This window comes from Aedes aegypti, chromosome 1 (genome assembly GCF_002204515.2).
Source record: "Aedes aegypti strain LVP_AGWG chromosome 1, AaegL5.0 Primary Assembly, whole genome shotgun sequence".
Taxonomy (NCBI): Eukaryota; Metazoa; Arthropoda; class Insecta; order Diptera; family Culicidae; genus Aedes; species Aedes aegypti.
Genome location: NC_035107.1, coordinates 40,897,228 through 40,922,285, shown reverse-complemented (window position 1 = coordinate 40,922,285; position 25,058 = coordinate 40,897,228).

The window sequence follows — 25,058 nt, the reverse complement described above, 5'->3', positions numbered from 1 at the left end:
CCTAAAGGTTCGTAGGAGCATAGTGCGCAGTTTAGCTTAGAGTACTTCTCTGGCACTTGGACGCTGATCAGCCGCCCCTGACATGGGGAACAGACGCTGTTGTGAGCCGCTCCTAACATGGAGTACAGACGCTCCAGGTTTGCAGTAGGAAAAGCAAACCTCCCCTTCCCTGTCAACATACGACCAGAGTTCCCTCCGGGGTTGATTACCCGATCTTCCCCAAAATTACTTGTACCCGGTCAGAACCGCGAGGAGGTAGGGATTAAAGTTGCTGGGCAGGAGGCTAAGGACCGCACAGAGGGATCTATTTTATTCTTACGGGTATAGGAGGTACCAATGGTACGCATGACCAGCCATTTACCAACCTGGGGCAGAGCCTGCTTCTCAGATTACTGTCTTATTAACACTTTCACAGTTATCAACTGAGAGCTTTTTTTGCCAATTGACCATTTTTGCATTCGTTTGAACCCAAACTTTTGCACGGTGACTTGCACGACCATGGTTTTTCAGTGCGTTTTTTTGAAAAATGTCACAACTTTGAGATAAAATTAAGTATACAAAATTAAAAAAAATATGGAAAAATACGTACGAAGTAAGTAACTCTTAGCCTTTCGAATGCGGCTTGGAGAGTTTCAATTGGACGTGTAATCACAGAGATAGGAAGAGAACACTTTAGTATGTTTTTGAGGGGTGAACCCAAACTTGTGTACGGGAGTGTACACTTTCGAGAACTCCAAACATTATAAAGTCAATAACGGTGCTGGCTTCGTCCTTACGGGCATCTGCGAAAGGAAGGATTGTGACATCCATTGTTCCTAGAGACCGAGATCACTTCTGCATCTCTCTGTTAGTGGGAGGGTTCAAAAGCTACATGATCAGGATTCACCTTGGTGAAAGTGAAAGTGAAAGTGATGCGATCTATGCAGCCTTAACTTTACAATTTTAGTGTCGAATCATTCAAAACAGTTTTGTAATGACAAAAATTAGGTTTTAAATAAGGTATGCGTTTTGGAATGCTATTTAAACATTAACAAGAGTTTTTGTCGTTACTTATAGTGACAAACCATTCATATATTGTTATATAAATGCATAAAAGTGACTTTCCTATCGTTATCATTTATATGTGTTTCTTAACATACTATACATTTAAAATAAAAGCAAGGAACGAGCTCACCAAATTGATCATTCATTCTTGACGGCCATAAGCTGCTTCACCAACATGCTTGATAAACATGCAAAAAATCACTCCGATGACGCGAAAATTGAACTCGCTTGTTTGGGCCTTCAAGGAGCATTCCTTATTTGTCAATTTTATCAGAGATAAATGACACAAGCAGGATTTGTATTTTCGTATATAGATTTTTTGAAAGTTTCAGGATTTTTGCAAGGATGGTCTCCGACTACGTTAAGCGGTGAACTCTAAAATTCATTCGAAAATAAAGCTGCTTGGAAGCGATCAGACCAACCTCAATCACGCTGCTTAGCTTTGAATATGTCTTATTTCATAACTAATAGAAGAGCAACAATGGCACTGGTAAAACCAAACTGAAATCATTGCGCTGAAACCATCCTTACAAAACCCTGCTGTAAATGCGTTCCAGTTCAGAGCACCTCATCCATTTCAATGTGATATATTTCAATTTGGAGAAAAGCTTCCGTTACACGACTTAAGTCGCCCCCAACTGTCTGACTGGAGCCAGGATAAATCTTCCAAACCGGAGAATATCTGCCTTGTGCTTGCTGGCTGACAATGATGATAAAAAGCATTTAAGCCATATTATCATTGCACCCCGGAAAGCTGCAGCTCCACAACAAAACGAAATTTATCTTTGCCATAACGCGGTGCCACTCGGGTGCAGTCGTCCTTGGGCAAAGGATGAACCGAAGGATTTATGCGAAATAAAGAAGGATTGCCATTGTTGGGCGAAAATGGAATTGCGCTGCACCATGATTCAAAGTTAATTTCGCTTGACTCGACTCAGTTCCCATGTGAGTGCCACCAGTATCGAAGGTATAGGTGAGACGAGGAGCCCTCATGACCGACGACGACGACGACAACAATCTGAAGGACAAATCACTCCGTCGCGGCGCTCCCAAGAGTCCCTTTTATGCCGCTTTAGCCTAATGGAGTCGCGTGTTGGGACTCGTCTTTCCGGGCGTTTCTTGCCATCGTCCATTTGATTCCCAGTCCCAACAAAACGGGCTTCGAATTAATGACTCTTTAATTTGTAATAAATTCTCAACTTTGTTCGACGATTGACGTCGAGCGATTGAATTTTAATAACCAGCAGAAAAGGATCCACTGGAGAGGTAGCTTTTGATGCGACGGCGATCGAGGGGTGAATCTGATTTCCATTGTTTGGCGCACGACCGCAGCGCACGCCTAACAATGGACTCTAGCGGCAGCGTGTCGTTCCCACCGACAGAAAGGATTGATAAACTTGTCACCAGTTTCAATTTGATATTGTAATTTCTGATGGATCTCGCGACATTTTTTTTTCTTTTTCGGTCCCATTGTTCGACCCAGCGAGTGAGTGTGTGCAACGCGATAGGATCAATATTGTGGTATTATCATGTTACATGAAGCGGGAGGCGTATGGCGTAAGGACGGGGGTGCCGAACTGATGGATGGCTCGAGAGCTGGCTGAGCGATGGGAAACGTATGCAAATTGATGGTTCGCCTGCAAGGTAGACAACCGTCCATGCCAGGGCTGCCACATATACAGATTTATCTGTATTACACAGATTTTTTTTATTCTGACACAGATTCAATTTGTATGGAACACAGATGAGTGATTCCAAGCAACAGCACCAAAATTTGGTAAATTTTTTAATTCATTTTTTTCTATTGAGCTGAAATTTTGCACAGTTTTCCAGTTCCATCTAAATCGTCATTTTCCGATATCAAATCTTCAAGTTGAGTCACGACTAACTTTTCAAAAGGGTGTATGTGAAAATGGTTCAAAAATATTCAAAAAGCTGCACAGCAAAAACGGTTCATTCGATTGTTAGACAACTAAAGAAACAAAGTTAGACAACTAAATAAAGATTCCAAAAAAAATACACACAGTAAAAAAAAAAAATTTTTTTTGCATTAAAAAACATAATTTTTGACACAAAAACTCAAATATCTCAAAACCCTATCGGAATACCAACGTAATTTTTTGAGGGAAAACGGTCCATTATACAGTACTGACCCGATTTTGTCAGCCCCCGATTTTGTCTGCCCCCGATTTTGTCAGTTTTTTGACCCGATTTTGTCAGCCTATTTTAAATTTGTCAAAAAATTGTTATCGTCATGTTTTACCACGTTTACATTAAAATTGATGATGATGTTTGATGTCATGAACGCATGGGCGTAGCCAGAGGGGGCAATGGCAATGCCTCTTATTCAGTGTTAAAAATCGATATTACCAATATAAGGTAGGGGGAGCCCCTGATAAAAAAACTGGCTACGCTTATGTCCATCACCCTCTTAAAAGTCCATGTAATCATGTAACACGTAAAAATTTGAAAAACAGGAACAAAATATAGTGACCCGATTTTATCAGGTTCTCCATTTTGTCAGCCTAAAATTCATTGAGGGGCTGACAAAATCGGGTCTTTACTGTATTAGCTATCTACCATAAAAATTTGGTGATGGTAAACCAATAAACAAAAAAGTTATGACATTTCAAACATGTCACAATTTTCACATTTAGTAGGAAAAAATTATTTTTTTTTCGGTGTAAATGATTACGGGAACCGCAGTTTGTTGCTGATTTTATTGTTAAGGGCCTTGCGTGAATTAAACAAGTCGTTTTCATGTATTCATTAGTATTATGTATATTATATGTATAAATATTATGTATATGTATAATGTATACATATATACATATAATATATGTATATATGTATAAATTAAAATGAATTAACAGAATACACGAAAATAATTTTTTTTTTACCAGGATATTTTTTTTTAGAGTATGATCGATGAGTTTCTAAATGTTATATATAAACTTTAAAAGTTTTGGATTTGGGTATGCGTTATGAGATTATGAAAACATTTTATTAATACTTATTTATTTATTTATTGTTATTCATTTTTTTACAATATCGAACACTTTTGCATCATTATCAGTACAGTTCGAGTATAGTTTTGCTTTAATTTTATTTTCTGACAATGGAATGAAACAGTGAAATTTTTGGGTTCCTTGGATCGTTTTCGCGTTATTATATTGCTCGCTGAGCTCTGATGCCGTTAATTCGTACTCTTCAGTAGTAGTAAAACAAAATGATAATTTTGTTAAATCTTCTTCTTTTCTGCGATTCGCCCAATCAAATAGTTCTTTTGCAGTTTTAATTGGATGCTCACGTTCTTTGGCTAAACTTGCTCTTGTGGCCATGCGCTTTATGGTTCCTCCAATAGCATCACAAGGACCTTTGCCATGTGACGTAGCAAAGAAATGCCATTCTGCATCAATTCCGTACTTTGATTTAAATTGACATAGGCTCGAAAAATTCTTACGGTTTTTGTACTGCGATGCTGCTCCATCAGACATGAAATATATCTTTCTGATTTCTTTATCCTTATCAACGCGTAAAAAGTTAATCATTTTGGCAATGAACAAATTTACAGATACTGAGTCGTGTCTTAAATCTTCGGAAATTACAATAAAACTAAAATGTTCAATTTGCGTACTTCCATTGAAATAAATAACGAATGGATGAATTGTAGCTTGTTGTACGTTCCAGTGATGGGACTGCACTTTATCTTGCAATACAAAGCTATAGTTTTCAGAAAAATCACAAATGACTAAAAATTCACCATCTTGTAATGTATTTTTCGTATTTTTTAAAAAGCGGGATTGCTCTGTTTTAATAAAGTCGTGAGGAATTAAACTTTCTAATTTCAAGCAAAAAAATGACACAAACTCATCTACAGGTTTAACAATAGTTTCTAGGTCACACCTATCCGTGGTCACCCATTGCTCAAATGATAACTGATCAATATAATTTTCTTCAAACTCAGCGAATAAAGTATTTTCCAATGATGAAGAATCTGGACAATCCGAACAAGATCGTAGATTGCAATTTGATGTTGTATTTTCACACAAAAGACTACCAGTTAACATTTCAATATCCTTTGATAAATTGATTCTTTTCAAACTATGTAAGATTAGGTTAATATATTCGTGTGTTGTGCACACACAAACATTATGTGTTCCTGAAGTGGATAGAAGCTTGCATTGCCTTGGACGAAGGCTTGCAAATGAAGAAAAATCTACCTTAATATTTTCGTTAATTTCCTTGAAGCGTGTATACGCTTCTTTCAAAGTAGTCATCATTAATCGTTTTTGTATTGCTTGACGCTTTCCATCTTTTTTTACAGATACATAATCTTTTTGGCCAGGCATAGCTCTACTTACTTCATCGTCTTCAAAATATTGAATTATTTTTTCTTTTGTCTCATCTGTTAATGAAGTACTCGACCTAGCATTTTTGGTTGCAAGACAGTTATTTTTGAATTGTTTTGCCTCTTTTGCTGTATTTTTATTGGTTTTGAACTCATCAATGGCGTCTTGAATAGACCACGAGCTTGGCAGCATCGACAAAATCAATAATTTTTCTTTCCTTGTCGTGGCTAGATTCGAGAACCTTTCCTCCATATTCATAATTACCTCATCGTAGTCTGTATTTTCCACATCCTCAGGTCCTAATTTGAAGAGGTTTCTTCGTACAGCTTCGTTGATTTCACGGTATTTTTTCTCGGGATAATTGACGTAACCCATCTTCGTCCATTTAATCGGAGTCACTTTTATTCCAGCTTGTACGTTTGTCAACGTTTAAACGGCAGGACGTACAAATGCGTAAATTTGTATTCAATGTAGACATTGGAGCATAACCAGCCGCTTTCAGTTTATCTACACAGTACCAAAAAATAATGTGATTTACGTCTTCTGGGATGCACATAAAAGAAGCGAGCCGAATGACGTGAATTTTTGTCCAATTTCAAATACATTAGTGTCTGATTCGGGAAATGTCGATCACGGTTCCATCATTTTTGTATCCTTTAACATGTAAAATTACATTTTTTGTTCAATACGTCTTCAAGGACACGTTTTTGTGTCGTTCCATCACTTACATCATGTGCCATTCAGTCATAACCAGAATTACGTCCAGAGTAGTTTTCATTATTTTTAAGAGTGTATGGTGCTTTCGGTGAGATTTCGTAGCTCTTTCGAACACTTTTTTCTGCAAACGGCCTGCAACAGTTGAGAAAGCGACTACTCATGTTGCTCGTTAGATTTTAATAAACAAAATCACTTTTAAGTTTTTACTGACTAGTTTGGTGTCGTTTGCTTGACGGAAGAAAAATTTTACAATTAAATCTTTTATAACCATAGTGGTAGTATATTTTTAGCTTTTTCGTGAGTATGTTCATGGTATGTACCTATCATGTTTTTGATGTTGTTGAAGTTACTCGCTTTCTCCCAAATATGATTTACAAAGTTCTCTACCAAGGCGGGTCTATACCCAGGTGTAATCAGATTTCAACTTTGTGGAGAAAACCAGCGCCGAGAAAACCGACCTGCTTTACGTATACTAGATCACCTGGGTATAGACCCGCCTTGTTCTCTACGAGGTAAACTTTTTGCAGGTAAACTAGTCGTATACCTGTATAGAAAACTTTTTTTGTAGCTTTTGTCTTCAATATTAGATTTCTTATAGGTTCCTTTTATCAAAAGATTTCAACACTATTGAGAGAATTTTTCTTCAGTTACGTACAATAAAAAATATGACACTATCAAGACTTTAGATCACAACACTGGATCGCGTCTAACTTTCTAATAGATGCTATAATAGTTATGAATAATTAAATAAAATATCATGAAAACAACTTGTTAACCTCATGTGGTACCCTTAACAAAAAATTCAGCAACAAACTGCGGTCCTAAAAAAAATTAACAATGAAAAAAAAAATTCACTTAGTGTCAAATTTGTGAAATATTTGAAATGTCATAACTTGTTTGTTGTTTATTGGCTTACCATCACCAAATTTTTATGATAGATAGCTAATATAATGGACCGTTTTCCCTCAAAAAAATACGTTGGTATTCCGATAGGGTTTTGAGATATTTGATGATGTTTTTAAATGCAAAAAAAAATATTTTTTACTGTGTGTATTTTTTTTGGAATCTTTATTTAGTTGTCTAACAATCGAACGAACCGTTTTTGCTGTGCAGCTTTTTGAATATTTTTGAACCATTTTCACATACACCCTTTTGAAAAGTTAGTCGTGACTCAACTTGAAGATTTGATATCGGAAAATGACGATTTAGATGGAACTGAAAAACTGTGCAAAGTTTCAGATATTTTTGAAATGGTCGATCAGAATCGACTTGCATGCCTCCGTGGAATCCCTCAGATTTTCTTTCAACGATTTTTGTATGGACACAGATTTTTTGTATGGGACAAAGGTTTTCTAACCTGGTGGATACAGGTTTTCTATCAAATCATCTGGCAGCTCTGGTCCATACCAGCGCTGCAGGGATGCCAGATCTACGGAAGTTTTCGTGTGAGGGCTTTGGGTCTTATTCGACACATTTCAAAATTCATATCAATGTTACTTTTGATTGAAATCACCCAGCAGTATAAAATATTCTGACAATTATATATTTGTGAAAAGTTTCATTTGCAAAACTTTTGAATGATCCCTAGAGGACTTGCATAGAAAAATTACGAATTGTTACTCAGAATCGTTTTCGTCCGAAAATTCAAACAGCTCGTAAAAATCAGTGTGTTGAACGGTTTCAGTTCTGTTGGGTTCAAATGAAAGGCACACATGTCTAGTTTCAGAAACCATCCTGAAAATCTGGACTTGGTTGCTGTGGCCACCGGGAATCTGCTACATCTAAAAACCTTTAACTTTCCTTGTGCATTGGGGTCATTTTTGGTCAATCGGCACGGTAAATAAGCTGTAACTTTGTAGAGAAAAGAGATATAAATCTGAAATTTTCTGACTTTTCCTTACTTTTGAGAAGGAGCATTTTTGTGCTAAAAGAAGCTTTCAGCGATCTCTAGGAGCGGCGCTACCAAAAATGTGACACATTATGCATTAAGGGTCAAAAATGACCCATGGCTTTAAAACGCTCTCAAAAATCCATTTCTTAACCGATTTTCGTTCTTTTAGCTTTATATGAAAGATATGGAACTCAAGAATGGAACTCTGTTTGTCAGTATGGCTATTCTGGGCACAAGGGCACAAGGGAACCTGGAACCTGTTTCAGATGGAACTGGCGTATATCATATTCAGCAGTTCATACACATGTATATAACGACGGTTCGAATTTCATGGTTTTTCATTCCGATTTACAAGAGCAACAAGAGGATCAACATTTAGATATGGTCGGTATTTCGGAGTATTTCGGAACCGGTTCCGCTAGGGTGTGATGTGGACATTTTCAGACCATCATAGTACCATCATGCGACGGCTCAAAATACATGATTTTTCATCCAGATGTAAATGGAAACCATGCCATATACCTGGCGTTACGCACCTAGTGGAACAAAGCCTGCTTCTCAGCATTTATGAACGGAGAGGTTTGTCATCTGACTATTTTTGCCTATGTATATCGCTTGGCAAGCACAATGATAGTGTATGCCTGGGAAGTCGAAAAAAATTCCAACCCGGAAAGATCCTCATCCGGTGGGATTCGAACCCATGACCAAAAGTTTGGTCTAGCTGAGAAGCTGCGTGTTTACCGCTGGAACCCCAAACATAAACATATTATATTAGAATATCATTTCCGTTACGGCCAAATAAAAAAAAAATGATTATATAGTCAACTCAGCATAACTGGATTTTGAACGGACCAGAGAACAAGGGAGGTATACAGTATAAGCTAGAGTAACAGTGGTAACAGAGTTGAAACAGATTTTGCTATTCCGTTAGCGCGTTTTTTCTAAATAAGTATGTTTTTGTAATTTTTAATTATAAGTAGTTAAAATAATAAAAATTATAACACAATTTACTCTAAACTAAACTAAACTGAAACAAAATATGATATAATTCAAACAAAAGTGTAACTCATTATGTTTCGAATCAAACCCAAATATAACTCATTTTGTTATTTTCCATTACTGAATTATAGCAAAATTTGTTATAAGCAATTGCTCTCACAAAATTCAAAGTACTTCTAGAAAAATGAAACAAAATTTGATATTTGGAATAAATCTTGATATAATCGTGCTACAATATTGTTGTAATCCACTGGTCGGTAGTAGATAAAATAACAAAAAATTCAATACAATTGCATATACTATCTATGCTAAACAAAATTGAAACAAAATATAATATAATTTAAACAAAAATGTAACTTATTAAAATATAACTCAGTTTGTCATTATTCATAATTTAATTATAACAAAATTTGTTATGTTTTTTTACATGGATAAAAGCGCAAATGTATAAGTAACTTCCCTCAGATTTTTTTTATCACGATTTGTTTTATAATTATGTTATAAATTTAAACAAATTCGAAATAGCCTTTGCTATTATAACTGATTTTGTTTTAATTATGGAAGGACATTGTTACAACTCAACGTGCATGAACAAAAATGAAATAAAACTTGATATTTGTAACAAATCTTGCCATAATTGTGATACAATTTTGTTGTAATCCACTGATTGCATTCTGTGCACGTGCTGCAGCCTTATGTGCAGGAGCCATAAGATCCAAGATAATCTCTACTGTAATGCTTACAGCGATTTTTCCATGGGTTCCACAAGCGGTTACCCTGAGATTTCTCCAAGAAACAAATTGTGTTCGCTACCAGACCGTTTCCGATAGAACTCCAGAAATACCAGCAATTCCATCAGGAATATTGCCAGAAGTTCCTCCAGGGATTTTTCCAAGGATTATTCCAGGAATTTCTGTAGGGATATTTGTACAGGGATTTCACCAAGACTTACTGCGGGAATGTCTCCAGTGATTCCTCCATAGATTCCTCCAGTAAAATTTTAACTCCAGGAATTTCTCGAACGATTCCTCAGGGAACTTTTTCAGATATTAGTTCTGGACCACTCAGGCTAGAATCACATAACAAGATTATGACATATTGTAACAAAAGCTGTTAAATTAACAGAAGTTCATATAACTTTGTCAAGATGGCTTTGTTCTTAACTTGTCACATTTTTTTGTATCATATTAATTGCATGACATTTGTTATATTTCTTACATTGCATGTGTAAGTTGGTTGTAAATAACATCTAAAGTTATAAACAATAACAAAATTTGCAATAATGTTGTTTTGTTGTGACAGGTCGGTAACACGTTTTGTAATCATATTGGTATAATTTCAATAGGATTTGTTATATTCTGTATTTATTTGGCGTTAAATTTGTTATTCCAACAACTAACGGTATATGTTTTATAAGGACTGTTCATTTTATAAAGTGGACACTTTGGACATGCAATATCTTTTTAATTTATCAATGAAATCGAAATCGGTTTTCTGTACATCGTTCGACTAATATTGTACAATGCTGTGGTAATAAAAAAGTTACCAAAATAATATGATTTCACACTAATAAGGCACAACGTTTAGAACGGTCGATTTTTGGAGGTTATCAAAATCAAGGATTATTAAAAATCGGCAGGAAAATTCGACAATTTATATTTTTTATTTTCAAAAACTGGTTGTACTTAGAAAGCATCATCAATTAGAAGCTTGCTAAATGACGGGGTTGATAGTCTGATGGCTACCGCTTCTGCTTCATATGCAGAAGGTCATGGGTTCAATCCCAGGCCCGTCCCTTTCCTCGTACTTTGTAGTTGTATATCTCTCTCACTTGCTTCTATCTTCCATTCTATAACTATCATACTCAAACTATTCGTTCATAGCAAACGCTAGAACCAGAGACGGACAAGAACCCGTTTCCCTAACGCTTGCATTCTTCCACGCGCATGCCTTTCCTTACGCCTGATACATAGGCAGTCTGCTAACCACAAAAGCAAACCTCTCTGCCATGCCTTTCCCCCAATCCATACACTCCCGCATGAACTGGCTTAGATGCAGTGGTATATACGGTCTACGTGGGAGCCAGTATAATGCATCATCAATTCCTCCCCCTTCCCCACATTGGTCTGCATTCTGACGTGGCAGGCAACATTGTCGCTAAAAATAGAAGATCACCAGCACTTATACACTGAGGATGCCTGTTAGTCCCAAGCAGTCATTCGGTTGGTTCCTTGTGTAAGTGCAGCTGATCAGGCGATCCTGGAGTAGCATCCACGGGCGGCCAATCAAGCTCAAGCTCAAGCAATCATCAATTAGAAGCTTGCTAAAAAATATCAAGTTATTTTTGGAGAAGCAATTTTGCAGATATCATAAAATCATTTTTTATCAATTTTTTTTAAAGAAAAATATCTTAAATTTAAATGGAACTGATATGAGTAGAATTTTAAGGTTTGAAGTACGTCCAGACGGAAGTAATAATATAGTATTTATAATAAAAATAACTTACGCCTTCATAGAGTTGCTGATTTAGTCCCCACGTCATATTTTAAGCACAATTGAAAAACAAATAATTTATTTTCAGAAGACCACTCAAAGCACAATGACAATCATCAAGATTGGGGACACTGCTTGAATTAAATCAAATTTATTTTGCATGTATTATTTTCAGAATGTGTTATTCTGAGACTACCTATCAAAATATTTTGAGAAAAACGCTTACAGTTTGCTCTAGATCGATAAACATGCGTATATAATTTTAAAAGTATGGGATTTTTCAATAAAACGACCATAAAGAGTAAATTTGGTACCCAAGAATGCGGTTAAAACTCAAGATTTTGCTTTTTTTTTATACATATATAGTTTTTTTAGTAATCTAAACCAGTTTTGAACACGCTTATTACTTTACTTTTTTGCTGGTGGTTAAAAGATGGTGTATCAGCAAATTTGACCATAAGGAATAGATCACTAAAGTGACTCAGCGTCAGGAACTGATGGAATATTATTGATGTTTTTAAAAGCTCTACCTTAAGTTGAATAGTAAAGGATACCAACATACAATTTGTTCATTAAATTTAGGATTTTTTTCATGCGAAAAATAATGCTTAAACTTGACGAACAGTTTTTCTTAGGAGTTTTTGCAAAAACTATTTAGTTCTTCAACCGAAAGCATTTTGTAAGTTTCTGTATTTTCATAACATTGTAGAATAATAGTTGAACGATACACAGAAAACCGTTTACGATTTCGTCAATAAATAAAAAAGATATAGCATAAACAAGGTGTCCACTTTATAAAATGAACAGTCCTTAACAACTGGTCTTATAATAAAATCATATAAGAGCAAAACTGTTATAATCTTGTTTCTTCTATCTGGTCGGGGACTCTTCTTAGAATTCCTCCAGGAATATTTCTACAAGGATTTATGCAGTGATGTCTTTAAGGCTTCCTCCAAGTTACAATACACCGATTTCTCCATTTGTTTCTCCAGAATATTCTCGAGTAGTCTTCTCGAGATTCTTCTACGAATTATTCCTGAGACTTCCTCCGGGATCGCTCCCAAAATTCTCCTGGAGAAACTCATCTAGGGATTCTACAATAAATAACTTCTTGAATTCCTTTAGGGATTCCTCAAAAGTTTTCTTTAGGAATTCCCTCAGGCATGCATCCAGGAAATCGCTACATGAATTCTTCTTTGGATTTTTTCAGGCAATCTTCCAGGAATTCCCCTTCAATTTTCTTTAGAGACTCGTTCTGAGCCTCCAAAATTTCCTCCGGGCAGTTCTTCGAGAATCCTCTATAAATTTCTACACAGATTTACTCATGAATTCCTCCAGAGATTTCATCAAAATGAATAATAATTCATCCTGAATTTCATCTGCGATTTTTTTTAAAGATTCCTCTAGGAACTCCTTTTCTCAAGAAGATGTTGTAAAGAAAATAGATGAGGTCCTGAAAAGATTCCTAGAGCAATCCCTGGAGAAACCTCAAAAAAACACCTTCACGTAAATGCTTCCAGTGGACCTTTTGTTTTTTGAAAGAAGCACCGCACCAGACCACGGACTAGCATGCAACGCCCAATTTCACAATCAAAACACGCTCCTGACGAAAAGTTTTCCTAACTGAAGCGGGAATCGAACCCACACTCCTTGGTCGATGCGGATAAATGCGTTGTAATTCTAGAAAAAAAATAGAGTAATCCCTTGAAGAATCCTTGGTTGAATTCCTGGAAAAATGTCTGAAGTAATTCTTGCAAGAGCCAATCGAGGGATTCTTAGAAGAATTCTCTAGAGGAATTCATGAAAAAATCCCTGAAACATAAAATATGCTTTTTGGCTCCGCTGTTTATTTTTTTACCGGCTTTTTTTATAATAAAGACTGCGTAGACGAAAAGCATATTTCATTAAAATGTGCAGTTGATTGCCTACCAGCCCATCCTTGGACAATTTCTAGATGAAATCATTAAGAGTTTTTTTAAAGCAATCCTTTGGGATATTCCTCATGAAAAAGCTGAAGAAATCCCTGCAGGAGTCGCTGTAGAGGATTTACTAGAGAAATCGATGATTCCATGAAGAGATTTAACATAAAAAAATCAATGTAAAGCATTTACTGGAGGAATATTTGTAGAGATTTTCGTAAAATAATCCCTGAAGTAGTTCTTAGCATAATGTATGACTTAATTCCTGCAGGAATTCATAGGAGAATCACTGAAGGAATTTCAAGAAGAACTCTTAGAGGAATCCCTGTTGGTGGTTCAGAACGAGTCCCAGTCAGTCTGGTGAAATTATTAAAATAATTCATGTCTCGATTTTCCTTGTGGTAACTCTGGGAGAATTCCTCCAAGAAATTCTTGAGGAATTTGTAAGTTGAGAAACCCCTGTAAAATCCCTGGAGTAATTTCGAGAGGAATCCAAGAAGAAATTTTCCGAATAATTCCTGGAAGCATCTTGGAGGACTAATTGGAGATATCTTTGTATGTTTCCATGGAGGAATCATCAGGGAAAATTCTGATGAAATCACTAGATAAATATCTTGAGTAACCATTGAGACAAAATGTCCTAGTGTAACTCTTAGAGAAATTCCTGGGGGAAACCTTGAAGATATGAACATTAACATACTCTAACAACCCCTTAATAAAAAAAGTGTTGCCTTGAAGATTCTCTGCAAGAATCCTTGATTTTCTAAATGAATCTCTGAAAGAATACCAGAAAAAAACACTTAAAAATTTTCTAGAGAGATTCCGCAACTTTCCTGAAAGAATTCCTGGAACAGATCTTGGAGGATTTCTGGGAGAAACTCCTGGAAGAATCCCAGTTAAAAAATTACTTAAGTAATCACTTGAGACATTCTTGCAGAATATCCTTGCGAAATCTCTAAAGGAATCCCTGTAAATGTCTTGGCTGTCTTGGTAGTGTTATTCGAATAACACGCCAAGCCGTTCCCATAGGGGACGTTAGCCAAAAAGAAGGACGTTTCAAGTTATACTGTTCTATATGGTATGCCCTCTTCCAATCCAATTTCTCTCGCCGTTCCCTTACGGTACCTATCCTTTTAGTAATCATTGCTTTCTTCTCCCTCTTACTTCAAGTAAAATAGACCGATATGCCGGTAACCAAATTAAATGCCTGTAAATATTGTTTGCAAGAATCCTAGGACGAATTGCTTATCGAATCCCTGGAGAAACTCCAGGAGGAATTGCTAAGATATTCAGTCTATCAAGAGCCCTATCAAAACTGGTCTAAAATGTATCATGGAAAACAATATTTCTTCCTGGAGCAATCTCTTGCAAAAGCCCTAGTAAAGAAATTGCTGTAAGAATTACGGTAGAGATTATTCGTGAAGGAATTTTCGAAATAATTCCTGGAGAATTCACTGGAAGAACCTCTGGAGATATTTAGAGAGTGATTCTTGAAGGAATATCTGAAGGTTTTCCTAAAAGGGTGTCTGATGCCCTATTTAAGCAGGTCTCAAAATTGCGATTGATGTCAAAATTTATATAGTTATAAGTTAGAATGATTTCGATTGCTTATATTACATTTTTTTTAACTAATTTGGTAATAACGGAAATAAAATTCAAGTATGATAATTTTATGTTTAAGAGACCCATATAGCCTCCGCGGTAAACGCGCAGCTTCTCAGAAAGATAAAACTAAATGGAAATTTTTTCGACTTCTCAGGTATACAATATCATCATGCCTTGGCATATATACATAGGCAAAAATAGTCAGATGGCAAACCTCTCCGTTTATAAATGCTGAGATGCAGGCTCTGTTCCACTAGGTGCGTAACTCCAGGTATATGGCATGGTGTTCATTTACATCCGGATGAAAAATCATGTATTTTGAGCCGTCGCATGATGGTACTATGATGGTCTGAAAATGTCCACATCACACCCTAGCGGAACCGGTTCCGGAATACTCCGAAATACCGGCCAAATCTAAATGTTGGTCCTCTTGGTGCTCTTGTAAATCGGAATGAAAAACCATGAAATTTGAACCGTCGTTATATACATGTGTATGAACTGCTGAATATGATATACGCCAGTTCCTTCTGAAACAGGTTCCAGGTTCCCTTGTGCCCTTGTGCCCAGAATGGCCATACTGACAAACAATTTCCAGGGTTCCATTTTTGAGTTCCATATCTTTCATATAAAGCTAAAAGAATCAAAATCGGTTCAAAAATGGATTTTTGAGAGCGTTTTAAAGTCATGGGTCATTTTTGACCCTTAATGCATAATGTGTAACTTTTTCTTAATGCATTAGGAAGGTTAAAGACCCTTACTTTGTCGACCTGTAGTTTCGTAATCTAATAAGTAATCTGAACCGTCCATATATGGTTCAACAGGTATTAAAGTCGACTGTGAATAGAGATTCTCAAATCCATCCGAAAAGTGAATCTCCATCGTAGTTTTGTATTTGTAATTCACATCGGTACTCCTTCTACAAAAAGTCCTCTAAGAAGTCAGAATACTAATACAATGTTGCTCTTAATTTTAAGCGTTAGTTGCTTTGGATACTTAAGAGTTCCCCTCTAAAATTTAGCGTCAATACTTTTCAAGATGCTGAGCGAAGGCTGGAGTAATTTTGAGCAATTTTAGCTCTGGAGTGTGATAGCCCGGAAATATAAGCCAATCATGTTTATGATTCTGGGGATTTTTTTGTGGATTACTTGTCGTGGTCATAATTTTGAGCTAATTACGCTCAATATTTGAAGCAGTTCTGAAAAACGCCTGTCCAGAAATCATGGAAATAGTAAACCTTCTCGAAATTGTGAGCTAATTTGGCTCACAAGTATAAGCAAGTCATAAGCCTTCCTTTGCCGAGTGGTTTGAATCCGCGGCTACAAAGCAAAGCCATGCTGAAGGCGTCTGGGTTCGATTCCCGGTCGGTCCAGGATCTTTTCGTAATGAAATTTCCTTGACTTCCCTGGGCATAGAGCATGATCGTACCTGCCACACGATTTACGAATGCGAAAATGGCAACTTTGGCAAAGAAAACTCTCAGTTAATAACTGTGGAAGTGCTCATAAGAACACTAAGCTGAGAAGCAGGCTCTGTCCCAGTGAGGACGTTGATGCCAAGAAGAAGAAGCAGAAGGTTAGATTTCTAGTGAATTTTCTTCAGTATTTTGAGCCAATCCAGACCCGAATGCTAAGAAAATTCTTTTTAGAAGTTCAAGCGTTACTTGTTTTGTCCAAAAATACTTGTTCAAGATGTTCACGGAGATTGGTGCTCAGCAATCTGAGCAATTTTCGCTCAACCTTTATGAGCTTTTGACGCGAATTTTATTTAGATTTTTAGGCAAACAAGAGTAGAGCTGTAAATAGACTGTGCCCAAGCCCAAGCAAGACGGTTCGTTTTCGGACCCAGAAAGGTTTCACGTTATGTGAGTGCAAAAAGATATTCGTGTTCAGTAGTGGATGGATTACCAACTGGTGAGCTCGTTTCATGCTTATGATAATACATTAATTATGACAGCGTAACTTTTGTAATATTCAAACACACTTTGTATGGCTCGTCACTACAAGTGTCGGCATTGTAGGAATTCATACATAAATTCCACCACGAGTATCTACGGGAGCTGAACATTCCTCAACAAAATTCTTCTATATAAATCTCCCGGAGATTTTACAAAATTCAAAGTTTCAAAGTTTCTTTGTTGTGTCTAACAGTATTTCTACCAGGAACTCCTCCAAGGATTTTTACCAGGTATTCCTCCTTGGATGCCCTCCAGGAATTTCTCCGGGAATTTTCTCCACCAATTTCTCTGAGCATTTCCTACAGAACTTCCTCCAATAATTTCCTCCAGAGACTTCCTCAGGAGATCTCCTCCAGGGATTCCTTCGGGGATATCCCCCTGGAACTGCTCAGTGGATTTTCAATAGCATATTCTCCGAGGATTTCGTCCAAGATTTTCTCTGAGGATTTTTCCGTGAATTTCTCCGGGGTTTCCCCTAAGAACTCCTCCGGGGATTTCCTCCAGGGATTCCTCCGGAGATTTAACCAAGAATATCTCCAGAAAACCTTCGGGATTCTCTTCAAGAATTCCTCCAGGGAATTCCAGGCAGAAATTCCTCCGGAGATTTCAAGGCTTTCTCAGGAGATATCCTCAAGAACTTCTCCAGGCATTTTCTACAGGAATCCTCCGTGGAATTCCAGTAGCAATACCTCGGGGATTTCATTCAGAACTTCGCCTGGAATTCCTACGGAGCTACGCCGCGAATGTCTCGTAATTCATCCGGGAATTTCCTTGGAGTTTATTCAGATACTACTTCGAAGTTTCTTCGGGAATTCCTTCGAAAATTCCCCATAAGTTCCTTCCGAAATACATCCGGAGTTTCGTCTGGAATTTCTATAGTTGTATAGTCTGGAGTTCATACAGATATTCCACAGTACTGCCTTCAGGAGTTTCTCCAAGAATCCTGCTGGCAGTTCCACCAGGAATTCTACTGGAGTTTGTCCAAGATTCATTCCAGGAATGATCCTAGGAAATTTCTAAGATCCCCCGGGGAGTTATCCAGGAATTCCTCCATTAATTCCTCTATGAGATCTTCCAAGAATTTCTGATGATTCCGTTTTCAGGAGTTCCATCAAGAATTCCTAATTCCGTCTCCTAGGTCATAATTCCTCCGGAAATAATTCGGTATGTTCCACCTGAAGTTCCACTATACAGAGATGAAATTCCCTATGTCCGCCAGAAATTCCAGGATAATGAACTCTGCCAGGAACTCCTTTGGAAATTTCGCGATATGTTTAATGCGAATTCATCCGGTGGTTCTAACGTGAATTTCTACTAAAATTCCTCCAGGGATTCAGCTTGAATTTTGCTTTTTTTCAAGTATCACCAACATCTCTTTGTTGATCACGATCGAAATGGATCAAAAAAATACAACAAACGGTGCATGCGCGTGTGGTTTGATCTATTTTTATTGGTCTAATTAATTTTGACATGTCCATTTTTGGAATAAATTTTTAGCAAAAAATTGACTAGCGGGAGAGCTGCTCTAAAGCAGAACTGATTGAAACAGCAGAGTCCCGATGGAATTCCACAGAAGTACCCGGATGAACACTAAAACAATTCCCGGATGACCGATAGAATTCGTCACGGAGCTCCGAAGCAATTCCCGGCAGAGCTCCAAAAAAATTCTCAGTGGAGTTCCGGAGCTTTTCTGGAAAAACTGCTGAGAAATCCCCGCTGGAGTTCTAGAGGAACTTCGGAGGAATTGCTGGAGGAATTCCGAAGGAATGTGCAGAATAATTCCGAAAGAGTGCGAAGGAATATTTGAAGAAACTCTTGAGGAATTCCCAGATCAACCCTAGAGGAATTTCCTAAGAAATTGTGGAGGGTTTCCTGGAGCAACTCTAGAGTATTTTCCGGAGAAAGTCTGAAGGAATCCCTAGAGGAACTCCATAGGAATTACTGGAGGAGCTCATGAGGAATTGCCGAGGAACTATGAAAAAAATCTAAAGGAATTACCGGTGGAGCTCCGAAAGACTTCCCAGAGAAATTCTGAAGAAATTCCTGATGGATATCTGAATAATCATAGAGGAACTCCGAAGCGATTTATAGAGGAATTTTGGAGGCGATCCTGAAGGAACTCTTAGTTAACTTCATGAAGAACTCTGATGAAATTCCTGGAGAAAAATTGGAAGAAACCCGAAGGAATTCCCGGCGGAGCTCCAATGGAACTATCGGGGAATTGTTGGATCAAGTTAAGAGGTATGCCTGGAGGAACTCCGGAAGAATTTATAAAAAAAAACTTTGAAGCAAATCCAGATGGAACTCTGGAAGAACTTCTGAGGAATTGCGGGATAAAATCCAGAGGAACTCCAAAGAAATTTCTGGAACAAAGGAATTCGTGGAGGAACTCCGGAGAGATTCCATGAGGAGCTTTGAAAGAATTTCAGAGGAATTCTAGGAAAAAAACTTGAGAATTTCTCGGAGGAGCTCTGAAAAAATTTTGGGAGGAACTCTGGGGGATTTCCCGGAAAAAGTTTGAAGGTATTATCAGAGAAACTCCAGAGAAATTCCTGGAGAAACCAGAGGAGTTATAAAGGAATTCCTGAAGGATATCTGGAAAAATCCTAGAGGAACTCCGGAGCGATTTCTGGAGAAATTCTGAAGGCGTTCTTGTTAGAACTCCAAGTTTACTGCTTGAAGAACTCCGGTGAAATTCCTGGAGAAAAAATGAAAGAAACCCGAAGAAATTTCCGGTGGAGCACCAAAGGAACTATCGGGCAATTGGTGAATTAGGAGGAACTCCGGAAGAATTTATGGGAGAGTTTTGGAGCAAATCCAGTGGAACTCCAGAGGAACTTCCTTGGAATCGCTGGATGAAATCCAGAGGAATTGCTAGAGGAACTCCGGAGATATTTCTGGGACAAAAGAATTTCTGGAGGAACTTCAGAGAAATTCCAGAAGGAGCTCCAGAGGAAATATAGGAGAAACTTTTGATAAATTCTCGGAGGAACTCTAGAGGATTTCTCGAGCAACTCTGAGGGGTTTCCCGGAGGAAATCTAGGGAAATTCTTGGAGTTATTCCAGAAGAATTCGTTGAGGAACTCAGGAGGATTTCTGAGAAAGAGGAGCTCTGAAAAATTCCTGGAGAAACTCCGATGAAATTCCTGGAGGAACTATGGTGGAAATTTGGAGGAAATCCCGAAAAAGCTCCAAAGGAATTTCAGGAAAAACTCTGAAGGCATTACTGGAGGAACTCCGAAGAAATTTCATGAGGAATTCAAAAGAAATTGTTGGAGGACCTCCAAACGAATTTATGGAGGAACTACGAAGGATTTGCTGGAGGAACGACGGACAATTTTTTTGGAGAAACACCGAAGAAATTTCTTAAGGAATTATAGAGGAAATTCTGGAGGAATTCTGAAAAAATGTATGGAGCATCTCCAAAGAAATTCCTGACAGAACTCCGAGGAATTTTTAAAGGAATTCTGAAGAAATTCTTGGAGGAATTTTCGGAGTAACGGATTTACTCTGCTGGAATTCCCAGCGGAGCTCTGGAAGATTTCCTGAACCCTGGAGGAATTCCTGAAAGGACTATGAAACAATTCCAAAAGGAATTATAAAGGAATTCCCGGTGAAGCTTCAGAGGAACTTCAGACGATATGCTGGATAAAATCCAGAAGAATTGTTGAAAGAACTTCCAATGAATTTCTGGAGGAATTACCCATGAAGCTCTTAAGGAATGCCCGGGAGCTCTCTGAAGGAATTCCTGGACAAAATTCTAGAGAATCTTCAATGGAAATCCTGGAGGAACTCCGGATGTTTGTCTGGAGGAACTCAGGAGGTATTTCTAGAGAAACTCCGGGGTAATTGCTTGACGAACTCCAGATAAATTCCTGGAGAGACTAAGGAGAAATTTGTTAGGAATTCCTGATGAATCTCCGGAACAACTTCCATGAAAAACTGGATGAAATCCATAGGAATTGCTGGAGGAACTCCAGAGGAGCTTCAGAGAGAGCTCTGGAAGAGTTCTCGGTGGAAATCCAGAGGAATATCTGTAGAATTGCTGGATGAAATCCAGAAGAATTTCTAGAAGGACACGAGGAACTGCGTAGAAATTACACGAGAAACTCTAAAAGAATTCCCTGAGAAAATGAAGAGGATGCTAGAGAAACTCTTGAGTTTTTTTTTCTGATGAACTCTGCAGGAATTCCTAGTGGAAACCGGTGCATTTCCGAGGAATCACTTAAAGAACTCTGCAGAATTCCTGGTGAAATTCCGAAAAAAAAAATCCAGGTGGAACTGTCTAGGAAATCCGAAGGAATTCCTGATCGAGCTCCCAAAGAATCTCCTAAAGCATTCTTGGAAAAAAAATCTCAAGAGGAATTCCTGGAGGAAATCTCTGATAGAAAACCTCTGCCCCGAAGGACATCCCGGTTGAATTTCTGGAGCAAATTTCCGGAACGATTGCTTAAGGTATTTCCGAAGGAGTTGCTGTAAGAAATGCCAGCCGGAATATTACGAAGGCGATCCCGGAGGAATCTCTAAAGAAATTCCGCGGAGCAATTTCTGGAAGAATTCCCTCGAGGAATTGTTGGAGAAAATCTTCAGAGAAATTTCTGTTTCAAATTCCTAAAGTACCTTAGAAGGTTCCCAAAAAATTTTTTTTAATGAATTTCTGGACAAAATCCCCAGAGAAAATAGTGGATGAAATCCCCGGAGAAATTGATATTGAAAATTCACTGAGGAATTCTTGGAAAGAATATCCGAAGGAATTTCTTGAGCAAATAGCCGGAAGAATTTCTAGAGGAAAACTCTGGAACAATTTCAAGAGGAAATGCCCGGAGGCAATTCTTGAGAAACTCCGAAGAATTTTTTGCAGAACTTCCAAAAGAATTTTTGAAGGAACTACGAAGGAACTGTGAAAAAATGCTTGAAGGAATACGCTGAGTAACGGAGTTATTCTGATGGAGTTCCTGGCGACGTTCTTGAAGATTTCCCGGAGAAAGCCTGGAGGAATGCTCGAAGCAACTTTGAGGGAGTTTCAGGAGGAATTTTTGGAGGAACTCTCAATGCATTTCTGGAGGAACTCCAGATGAACTGATGGAGGAATTCTGAAGAAATTGCTGAAAGAACTCCTGAAGAGTTGCTGGAGGAACTTCAGAGAAATGCATGGGGGAAATCTGGAAAAAAAATTTGGAGGAATTTCCGAAAAGACTACGAAATAATTCCAAAAGGAATTGTAGAGGGAATCCAAAGGAATTCTTGGTGAAGCTTCAGAATCTCGGAGGATATGCCGGATAAAATCCAGAAAAATTGTTGAAAGAACTACGAATGAATTTCTGGTGCAACTCAGGAGGCATTAGTGATGAAGCTCTGAAGGAATTCCCGGAGGAGCTCTGAACAAAATTCTAGACAATCTCCACAGGAAATCCTGGAGGAACTTCGGAAGCATTTCTAGAGGAACCTTGGATGTGTTTCTGGAGGAACTCTGGAGGCATTTCTAAAAGAACTCCAGGGTAATTTCTAAAAGAAACCCCGGAGAAATTTCTGGAGAGACTAAGGAGGTAATTCGAAAGAATTCCTGATGAAGCTCCGGAAGAACTTTCCATGAATTACTGCATGAAATCCAAAGGAACTGCTGGAGGAGCTCCAGAGGAATTTCTGGTTGAATTCTGGAAGAATTTTCGGTGGAAATTCGGATGAAGATCCAAAGAATTGCTGGAAAAAAGATAAATTTTCGAGGGAAATCCAGAAGGATTTATGGAAGGACTCAAAAAAACAGTCCCTGAGGAATTACACGAGAAACTCTGGAGGAATTCCCAGAGAAATTTTAGAGGGATTTCTAGCGAAACTCTGAGGAATTTACTGAGGAATCCTGGAGAAACTGAGAACTTCGGAGCATTTCCGATTAATAACTTGAAAAACTTTGCAAAATTCCAGGAGAAATTTCGAAAAAAAAAAATCCTGGAGGAATTGTGGAGGAAATCTGAATTAATTCCTGGTGGAGTTCCAAAAACATTCCCGGTATAATTCTTGTAAAAAATATCAGGAGGAGTTTCTGGAGGAAGTCCCTGAAGGAAATCCTAAATCCCAATGAAAGTTTCTGGGAGAAATTGCCGCATGGATTCGCGCCGGAGAAAATTCACGGAGGAATTTGTGGAGGCAGACCAGAGCAATTTCTGCACAAAATCCCCGTATGAATTCCTGGTGCATATCCCCGGAAGAATTTCATGAGAAAATCCCGGAGGAATTTTGGGAGAAAATTTCCGGAGCAATTGCTGAAGGAATTTCCGAAGAAGTTGCTGTAAAAAATGCCAGCAGAAATTTATGAAGACAATTCCCGGAGGGATCTCTGGAGAAAATCTCCGGATTAATTCCTAGAGGAAATTCTCGTTACTAGAGAAAATGTTCAGAGAAATTTCAGATTATTTTAAAAGAATTACCTGAACAACCCAACAAACATTTTTTCCGAATGAGAGTTGAACAAATCACTCTTAAGCTTATTTCAGTTTAATAAACTATTGTTCAGCCATCAATGTTACTTGGGAAATTTCCGAAAAAAATTTCTAAATGAATTTCTGTACAAAATCTCGAGAAGAAATCGTGGATTAAATCCTCGGAGAAATTGGTATTGGGGAATTCTTGGAAACAATCCTCGGAAGAATTTCTGGAGGAAAACTCTGGAACAATTTTTGAAGGAAATCGCAAGAGGAGTTTTGGGAAGAAATTCTGGAGGAAATCTCCGCAGATGAATTCTGTGAAACGAACCTCAACAGCCTTCACTAAATTACTCTTAATCAATCTATGTTTATTTTGAATATCCGCAGTAGTGGGACATTTTAAGTTTGTTACGACGAATACTAGCGCTCACAACGAAGTAGATATAAACCCTACATCTATCCTGATGTAAATATAATAAATTTCTTTGTAAGCCAAATCTACGAAAATCAATACTCCAAAAATCTGGCATCACTGACTACCAGCAGAGTAGCGAGCACCGCCGTCGTACTTGTCCCGATTAAGTGGCATTGTGGGAAGAACGATCTCACTGTCCATTGTGTAAGCATCGAACGGATAGCTTATTGATTTTGGTGCAACTGGTGCAAAGGGTTTCGAAAAAAATGGTATTTGATATGCAAATCGGCCATCAATCATCCTCAGTGAAGTGACTTTGTCGAAAATCTACTTCGTTTCATTCGCTGCTGTAATCTCGACAGAAGACGCGCCACGATTTCAATTGAAGTCATCTCGTTCGAACATGACGACGATGGAAATCTCTCGGTCGGTATCTCATCCGAAAGGGAGCACCAGAAAATGATTGATTAATGACCATCAACGAGATTTATTACCGCGGATCCTGGCACTCATTAACATCCACGTCAGTGTTTTGTGTTCCGTCAAACCCTTCGCCAAGTGCGCATCAAGTGAGGAGGATGGATTCTTTTGTTTTCCGCCTGGACGACGGCAACCGGGTCGCGTTCCTTTTAACCGAGCTGCCACGTGGCATCTTCGGCTCATTTCCGGTAACGGTGCGCCCTCTGCGCGGGAGCTCTGTCCGCTGATGACGACGACGGGGGAGTTCGGCTTCGGGTTATTAATGGCTGCGTACGCCGTGGCCGGAGTAGGTTCGGTTAATGAGTGACAAGCCCCGGCGGTAAGATAGATTTGCGAGAGGGCTCACGTTGTGCGTCGACAAATTCATTAATTATCTGGGCGCGGACTAACGGACTGACTAGATATGGACGATTCGTTACACTCTTCAGAATCGCTTCACCGACGTTTCGCTGTCGGAAGTCATCAGTCTGTGGCGTTCTCGGGGTACGTGGCCGATTTGCATACCGTTGATTGCCGAGAGGGGGGATGGGAATCGATGACGCAATCGGGAGGAAAGTGTGTTCCGGTAAAGCTCGGGGAAGATAAATCGGAAACGATGTTCATCATTTATTTTAGTCACAGTTTAAATTGTCGAGTGCTTGGTCACTGATTAGGATTATTTTGGTGTCAGGAAGTGAATCTGATTTTTGCATTACTCATCTGAGATGAAGCTGGGATGGGCCCTACTTCGCATTTACGATCATTAATACTGGGAAGTTCAGATAGAG